This window comes from Hippocampus guttulatus, chromosome 2, assembly GCF_054856545.1.
Source record: "Hippocampus guttulatus isolate MCC_2025c chromosome 2, RoL_Hgut_1.0, whole genome shotgun sequence".
In the NCBI taxonomy this organism is placed as follows: domain Eukaryota; kingdom Metazoa; phylum Chordata; class Actinopteri; order Syngnathiformes; family Syngnathidae; genus Hippocampus; species Hippocampus guttulatus.
The window spans coordinates 35,723,701-35,732,329 of NC_141262.1; positions in this window are offsets into that span (position 1 = coordinate 35,723,701).

The window sequence follows — 8,629 nt, forward strand, 5'->3', positions numbered from 1 at the left end:
GATGCCGTCAAGCTGAAGAAGGAGTCCTATCGAGCCTTTATGGCCTGTGGGACCCCAAAGGCAGCTGATGGGTATCGACTGGCCAAGCGGAACGCAGCTTCGGTGGTCACCGAGGCAAAAACCCCAGCGTGGGAAGAGTTCGGTGAGGCCATGGAAGCCGACTTCCGGACGGCTTTGAGGAAATTCTGGTCCACCATCCGACGTCTCAGGAGGGGGGAGCAGTGCACCACTAACACTGTGTACAGTGGGGATGGGGCGCTGCTGACTTCGACTCGGGACGTTGTGAACCGGTGGGCAGAGTACTTCGAAGACCTCCTCAACTCCACCAACACGTCTTCCTTGGAGGAAGCAGAGTCTGAGGACCCTGAGGTGGGCTCTCCTATCGATGTGGTTACAAAGCTCCTCGGTGGCAAGGCCCCGGGGGTGGATGAGATCCGCCCGGTGTTCCTCAAGGCTCTGGATGTTGTGGGGCTGTCCTGGTTGACACGCCTCTGCAACATCACGCCTCTCCTGGTCAACAGGGAGAGTGCCTCTGGATTGGCAGACCGGGGTGGTAGTCCCTCTTTTTGAAAAGGGGGACCGGAGGTGTGTTCCGACTACAAAGGGATCACAGTCCTCAGCCTCCCTGGTAAGGTCTATTCAGGGGTGCTGGAGAGGAGGGTCCGTCAGGAAGTCGAGCCTCATATTGAGGAGGAGCAGTGTGGTTTTCGTCCCGGCCGTGGAACAGTGGACCAGCTCTACACCCTTAGCAGGGTCCTCGAGAGTATGTGGGAATTCGCCCAACCAGTCTACATGTGTTTTGTGGACTTGGAGAAGGCGTTTGACCGTGTCCCTCGGGGAGGTCTGTGGGGGGTGCTTCGTGGGTATGGGGTACCGAACCCCCTGATACGGGCTGTTCGGTCACTATACCACCGATGTCAGAGTTTGGTTCGCATTGCCGGCAGTAAGTCGGAATCGTTTCCAGTGGGGGTAGGACTCCGCCAAGGCTGCCCTTTGTCGCCGATTCTGTTCATAACCTTTATGGACAGAATTTCTAGGCGTAGCCGAAGCGTTGAGGGGGTCCTTTTTGGGGGCCTCAGTATTGCATCCCTGCTTTTTGCAGATGATGTGGTGCTGTTGGCTCCTTCAAACAGGGCTCTCCAACTCTCACTGGAGCGTTTCGCAGCCGAGTGTGAAGCGGTTGGGATGAAGATCAGCACCTCCAAATCTGAAACCATGGTCCTCAGTCGGAAAAGGGTGGAGTGTCCCCTCTGGGTCGGGGAGGAGATCTTGCCCCAAGTGGAGGAGTTTAAGTATCTTGGGGTCTTGTTCACGAGTGAGAGCAGGAGGGAACGAGAGATCGACAGGCGGATCGGTGCAGCGTCTGCTGTGATGCGGACGTTGTATCGGTCTGTCGTGGTGAAGAAGGAGCTGAGCCAAAGGGCGAAGCTCTCAATTTACCGGTCGATCTACGTTCCAACCCTCATCTATGGTCACGAGCTACGGGTCGTGACCGAAAGAACGAGATCCCGGGTACAAGCGGCCGAAATGAGTTTTCTCCGCAGGGTGTCCGGGCTCTCCCTTAGAGATAAGGTGAGAAGCTCGGTCATCCGGGAGGGGCTCAGAGTCGAGCCGCTTCTCCTCCACATCGAGAGGAGCCAGATGAGGTGGCTTGGGCATCTGATTCGGATGCCTCCTGAACGCCTCCCTGGTGAGGTGTTCCGGGCATGTCCCACCGGGAGGAGACCCCAAGGAAGAACCAGGACACGCTGGAGAGACTATGTCACCCAGCTGGCCTGGGAACGCCTCGGGATCCCCCGGGGAGAGCTGGACGAAGTAGCTAGGGAGAGGGAAGTCTGGGCTTCCCTGCTAAAGCTGTTGCCCCCGCGACCTGGCCCCGGATAAGCGGTAGAAGATGAATGGATGGATGGATGACTTTTCCCATCCCTACTTAGAGTACCATAATTGTTCAGATCTTTTAGACATTAATTCATGTGGCTTGCATAGAATAACCTTGAATGACAACGATGCAACGTATCCTTTTCTGCCCGGAGTTTTTTTTTCCTTTTTTCCTTGTGCCTTTGTGTGTCAGTAACGTGTCAATCAACTGCGACACCCAGGCGGCCCCAGGCGGTTAAAATATTCATTTATTCTGACTGTCTTTGACAATATCATTGCTGATAAGTCACTCTTGAGCCGGGTGCACAGACCGACAATCGGCCCAAATCTGAAGAACCACCCGCCCTCATTTGCAATGAAGGTCAGCAAAGGCCTGATAATCAACTGTCTGTGAAAGATTCTCAAGAGCAAATACCATGTGGTGTGGGGTGTACGAAGAGTGATTTTTTTTTCTTCTCTGGTTTGTTCGAAAAAAGGTTTGACCATGGTAAGTTTTCAACCTGTTTAATAGTGGCAAACAAATTCTCTGTGATTGCGAGATTAAATGTGATACAACAGACATCTTATTCACAGCAGGAGACTGGCGATTATCGGTGAAAAAATCGTTAGGTGTGGTGTGCTGTACTGGTCATCTGAAGTACAAAAGATACGACAAGGGGATGGAAGCGTCGTGTTTGCACACACCAAGAATCGGGCATAAGTAGACAAATTACAATCAAAATCGACAAAAGCCTGATTATCTAGTGCCTTGAAATGATTATCCTGAACAATTATCTGGGGTGTGAGGTGTGTTAAAAGTGTTTTTTTTTCTAAGCAAAGGCTCAATTGACAGACATCTCAAAGATTATCCTGAGTGATTAGCCTTTGGAATATGTTAAGTCTGTTTTTTTTTGTTTTTTCAGATCAAAGTCAGCAAAAACCTGATCATTGTATGCCTTTGAAATATTTTCCTGAATGATTATCCTATGGTGTGAGCTGCAACAAAAGTTGTTTCTCATGCCAAATCTGCTTTTTAAAAAAAATCATAATTAAAACTGTAAAATTTACTATCGCCAATCTTCACTAGAAATGTGAAATTGAAAGTAGAGACTGGCCAACGTGATCTGTGTGGTGTGTTATGGTCGTCATTTCAAGTATAAAACATACCTTAAGACAAGTTAATGGAGTAAAAATATTTGAAAATCGGGCAAAAAATTGTTAAAAGTCTGCAATGACCAGATTATCAGATGTCCCTAAAATAGTATTCTGGACTATTGTTCTGTCGTGTGAGGTGTGTTAAGAGTGAGTTTCCCCATCAAATTCTACAAATGATTATTTGACAGATGTCTCAAAGATATTCTGAGTGATTATCCTTTTCGTGAGTGGTGTGTTGAGATTTTTATTTTTATTTTTTAATCAGCAGAGGCCTGATTATCAGATGTCTCAAAGATAACCCAGAACGATTATGCTGTGGTGTCACTGTCATGATTCTGTTTGGGACCAACAGGTGGCATTGTAGGGCTCTCCCTGCAGCTGCACACCTGTTGGCCATTTCGTAATTAGTGCTTTAAAAGGACTCCCAGCCCGACCACTCATGGCCAGGTCATTGTTGCTGTTTGTTGGCTGCTGTCATATTTAGGTCATTGTTATGTTTTAGCTTGAGTCATGATTTTTGTTTGATACTTTGGACTGTGTTTGTTTTGGATTTAGTTTTCTCTATGTTTTAATACAATTTGTCAAGTACATCCTGCTCCTCCCTCTTGCCTGCTTTTTGGGGTCCACCACCAACTTGAAACGTGACAGTCAGGTTTTTAAGAGTGATTAAAAAAACAAAAAACGTTTTTTTCCTCCCCAATTCGCTCGGAAAACCATGGGATAATCGTTGATGTTAAAACTGTTCAATAATTACAACCTTAAACCCTCAGTGATTGTGTCATCTAATGTGACACAACAGACCTCCCATTTGAGGCATCTTCATACAAACAATAAGAGCAGGAACAACACATTTAATGGGTTTTTTCTTTTTTTTTTTTATCGTATGGGCTCTCTCATATGCAAAAAAAAAAAATCGGTTCAGATCTTAAAAATACGTTTGTGTGTGCGTGCGTGTGTGTGCGCGTGTGTGTGTGTGTGTTTCAACAGGCTTTTTTTTCAAGGTCACGGCAGCCTTTGAAAGAACACATTTTCAAATTGCGCACCCCATGCCCTGCCCCCTCAACGCATATCCTCCTCCATGTTGAATCCTGTCTGATGTTGCGCTCCCCACACTGATAGTAATGGAATGCTTTTCATGGCGGCGAGAGCTTGCCAAAAGTTCCTCTCCTCCTCGGACGTGTCGGGGCGGCGGGTGTCTTTTGCGCTGACTAATTAGAAGCAGTTTCAGCAAATATGGCAAGAATAAGCTCCCGCCTGCCTCCCTTCACCGTAAAATTATGAAGAAAAAAAAAAAAAGGAAAAGTCTGGCAAGGTTGCCGTTAGCCTGCGAGCCAGTTTAGTCATGCTTTTCTAGCATACTAATTGTGGGAGTTCCTGGTGCTACTTAGTCATTTTGTTGTTTGTGATGCATAAATTAAGAAGCTTGAAATCACCTTGTTTTCCAGCATATCAGTTAAGAGGGATTTCGGGCTTTAGGGTGGAGGTTCAAGATGAAACTGAAGTACGCTCTTTTGGGGGGTTTTTTTGGGGGGCGGGGGGTTCGAAACTTTCTGTTCTCTAACAAGGAGCTAAATGGCAAAATTGCTTCAACAATTACTAATGTTTTTTTTAACCAATTATGAAAAATTGCATCTGTAATTTTGTATACTTCTCTACTATTATTTGCATTTTATCAAATAGTTAATCTCAATAATAAAATAAAGTGTATGCAAGTTAATATTCTATGTTTTCAACTTATTGTTAAAGTAACAGTAAATGTCCAAATTGTTCAATAAAATTACAAATCGAAATTGATTTATTTTACAATTATTTTGCTACAAGTGAAGTTTTGTGGGTGTGAACGGCTCAGAATGAATTTGCGCATCGGCATAAGAATACGCTTCTTTGGCGAAGGCCCGCCCAGTTAGCATCATACTCACAATCTTGCATTTGATTGTTTAAAATTAAATGACCGACAAGTGTTTTCAAATAATGACTGTAATTATGACTTTAAGACTGCAAGGAATAGTGATGAACCACAGCACATTACAACTTGCCGACAAATTCAGGTTCGTCAATATGAGATTCATTAAACAAGTCTACAGAGTTGATAATAACTACAAAGTGTTATATTAAGTGTTGACTTGATAACTAAAAGGCTTCATTTCTGTAAGTTCGAAGTAGAAGTTTGTCGTCAACAATGGAAAATCAGACTAGCGCTGCAGTCTCGTCAACCGTCACGTAAGCGCCCATGTCAATTCCTCATTATGTCGCCACGCCATATTCGCCGTACAACACAATTATCCTGCGTACACAAAAGGTTCGGCCAGATCGACTGCAAACAAAGTTATTTTTGTATGAATCGTTGACCTCTTTTGACCTGCAATTAATTTCTCATCTGCCAAATGATATGCTAAAGAGGCTACGGAGAGCTCAACTGAAGCACCAGATGTGAGTAAACATGAAGGGAGGATTGGTATGAATTGCATTGTCAAGAGTCCTCTTATATTTGCTGCATTCATTTCATTTTCTCGACATTGGGTTCGTTCATAGTTACACGTCACGTTAAATAACCAAACAGAATTACATTTCACACATTTACACACACACACAAACAAACAAAAGAGAATCAAATGAATTATACATCAAATTCAAATGAGTGTTAATGACTATTTTAAGGAAATTAACTATCAATAAAAATACAAGTGTATTTGTACAATAGGAAATTAAAGGACTACATTTAATTGGTCAAATGAGCATGTGAATAATACAAATCTGACAAATATAAACAATTGCAAATATACATTTACATTTTTTTGGTTTGATTAGATGTAACTACAAATCAAATTCACCACAAATTATTATTTTATTGTTAAAATAAAGTATATTACATCAATCCATCCATTTTCCGATCCACTTTTATCCTCACAAGGGTCGCTGGGGGTGCCGGAGCCTATCCCAGCCGTCTTCGGGTAGTAGGCGGGGGACACCCTGAACCAGTTGCCAGCCAATCGCAGGGCGCACAGAGCCGAACAACCATCCGCGCTCACGCTTACACCTAGGGCCAATTTTGAGTGTTCAATCAGCCTGCCATGCATGTTTTTGGGAATGTGGGAGCAAACCGGAGTACCCGGAGAAAACCCACAAAGGCACGGGGAGTACATGCAAACTCCACACAGGAAGGCCGGAGCCGGAATCGAACCCTGCACCTCTGCACTGTGATGTTGACGCGCTAACCAGTTGCCCACCGGGCCACCCTCGTCATTTTTAACATTTTATTCAAAATAAAACATATCCACTACATGTCGTGCCCTCAGGAAAAAAAAAATGCCTCAAGCACTAGTCAGAATTTCACTGATCAGCACAAAATTGGATGGATGGATGTCTGTCATAACAGGACACAGGAATCCCAGCCTGAAATTGAACATGAAGTCTAAAGTTTTGGTTTGAAGCGGCCATTTTGGTGCAATTCCAGGGCTTGAATTTTGACGAATGAAAAAATGCTGACTTTTGTCTTTTCTGACGTGTACAAATGCACGTTAATATTATCAGGTCTCAAAGTCGTGGTTAAAAATAAAAAAATTATATCGGGCAGAGGTGATACAGTGCTAAAATAGTCGTAATGGCTCCATTGAGAAAGTTGCAATCGGTCAACATGTGTTGGGCTCTCACTTGTGTAGTGCTTTTCTACCTCGGGTACTCGAAGCACTTACCGGATTCACTTTCTGGTGATGCAGCATCAGGAGCGACTGGGGGATTCAGTATCTTGCTCAAGGACACTTCGACACAGTCGCATTGGCAAGGGTCAAACCACCAACCCCTGGGTTGGGAAATGAGCACTCTCCCATTGAGCCGTGCTGCCCCCATCTGTTACTTTGCACATGGGAAAGACTTGACTATCTTTCAATGGGCCTACATATCCAGTAGTGCAAGGAGATATCTCGTTTGTTTGCAGGGGCACTCACAAAACATCTGGACTGGCTGGCCCAAAAACAAAATTCCTCTGCAATCTCATTCGCTCTCGAGTTTCATTCCCTGAATATTTTTTTCCCACTGGAAGCCTTGAAAACATTAACTTCACACAGACTGCAACAGCACGTGTCTACGTTCCCATCAGTGTTCATGTGTGTCCACATATTAGATCTTTCACGGCCCTCACAAAACTGACCTTGTCTCATTTTGTAGCTGCACATGAAAATTGAAAAGTCACACTTAAAAAAAATCTCTGCCCAATATAGCTGACATTTAAATACAGTGGTACCTCTACTTACGAAATTAATTGGCTCGAGGAAGAAAGTGGAGGCGTGTTTTCCATGTAAATGCCCTAATCCAGGGGTCCCCAACCCCAACCCCTGGTCCACGGACCGGGACCGGTCCGTGGGTCATTTGGTACCGGGCCGCACAGAAAGAATAAATAACTTACATTACTTCCGTTTTATTCATTTCAGAATCTGAAAGATGTTTCATTTTGAAAATGTACCAGATTCTCCGTTACATTCATCTGCAGTATGTCACTCTTGACCCAGGCCAAGGCGCGCTTCTCGGTCATGCGATAGGTTACTGTACCGCTGAAATGAAACCCAGGGGCTCGCATAATGAGTAAAAAACAAACGTCTTTGGAAAGTTTTTTTGGAAAGGGGAAAAGGTCCAGCCAGGAGACAGAAGAGGAGCCTACGACTTCCAAGAAAAAGAAAGCTACATTTAATTGACGATACCCGGAGTCCTACTTAAAATACAGATTTATCTCAAAGGGAGATGCCCACGCATCAAGCCTATAATGCGGCGATGGTGAGTCGTATTTTTCATGCACTTTGTATCTTATTTTGAAGGCAGGTTTAAACGTTACCATAGCGACCAGAGAACGTTGCGGCCAGATTGGATTGGATTGGATAAACTTTATTGTCAAATGTACTGTATGTACAGATATGACGTTCGTTTTGTCATGATTCATGTTTATTATTATGTTTCGAAAATACCATCGTTTTCATGCAGGTCATATATTATTTTGTTGTATTTATCCGTCACACCTTCAAGGCCGGTCCCTGAAAATATTGTCTGATATTAAACCGGTCCGTGGGGCAAAAAGGCTGCCCTAATCCATTCCAAGCACCCCCAATTCAGACATAAATGTTTTCTAAAGCATAAAAAATGCATCAAAATATGTAACAAATACACGTTACAATTAGATGATTGCACAATAAATGAGAGCTGTGCATAATCCAAAATAAATAAATAAAACAAAGAATAAAGAATGAAAGTGATGGTCATTTAACTTTTAACTGCATCCTCATTGTTTTTTGCCGTCTTAAGTTCATGTTCTCTCTCAGAAGTGGTTTTTGCCTGACGTTTTGTAAAGAACTGACCCAAGGACATTTGCTTTTGTCAGCCATTAACAGTCCTTTGAAAATGTCCAAGGCAAACATCAGCATAGTGAGCGATCGCCCGACTGGCGAACACCTTTTCTGGGTGATTCACATGTACAGTACGTAAAACTATCGGAACACCTCATGGCCCAAGGGGCGAATGACGAGGGTGCTGCATAGACACCTATCTATCTATTGACACACATAGACAGTTACCGTAGCCAATAGGATGCCAGGAAGATGCTACGTGATAGCCAATGGCAGAGCAGCAGTAA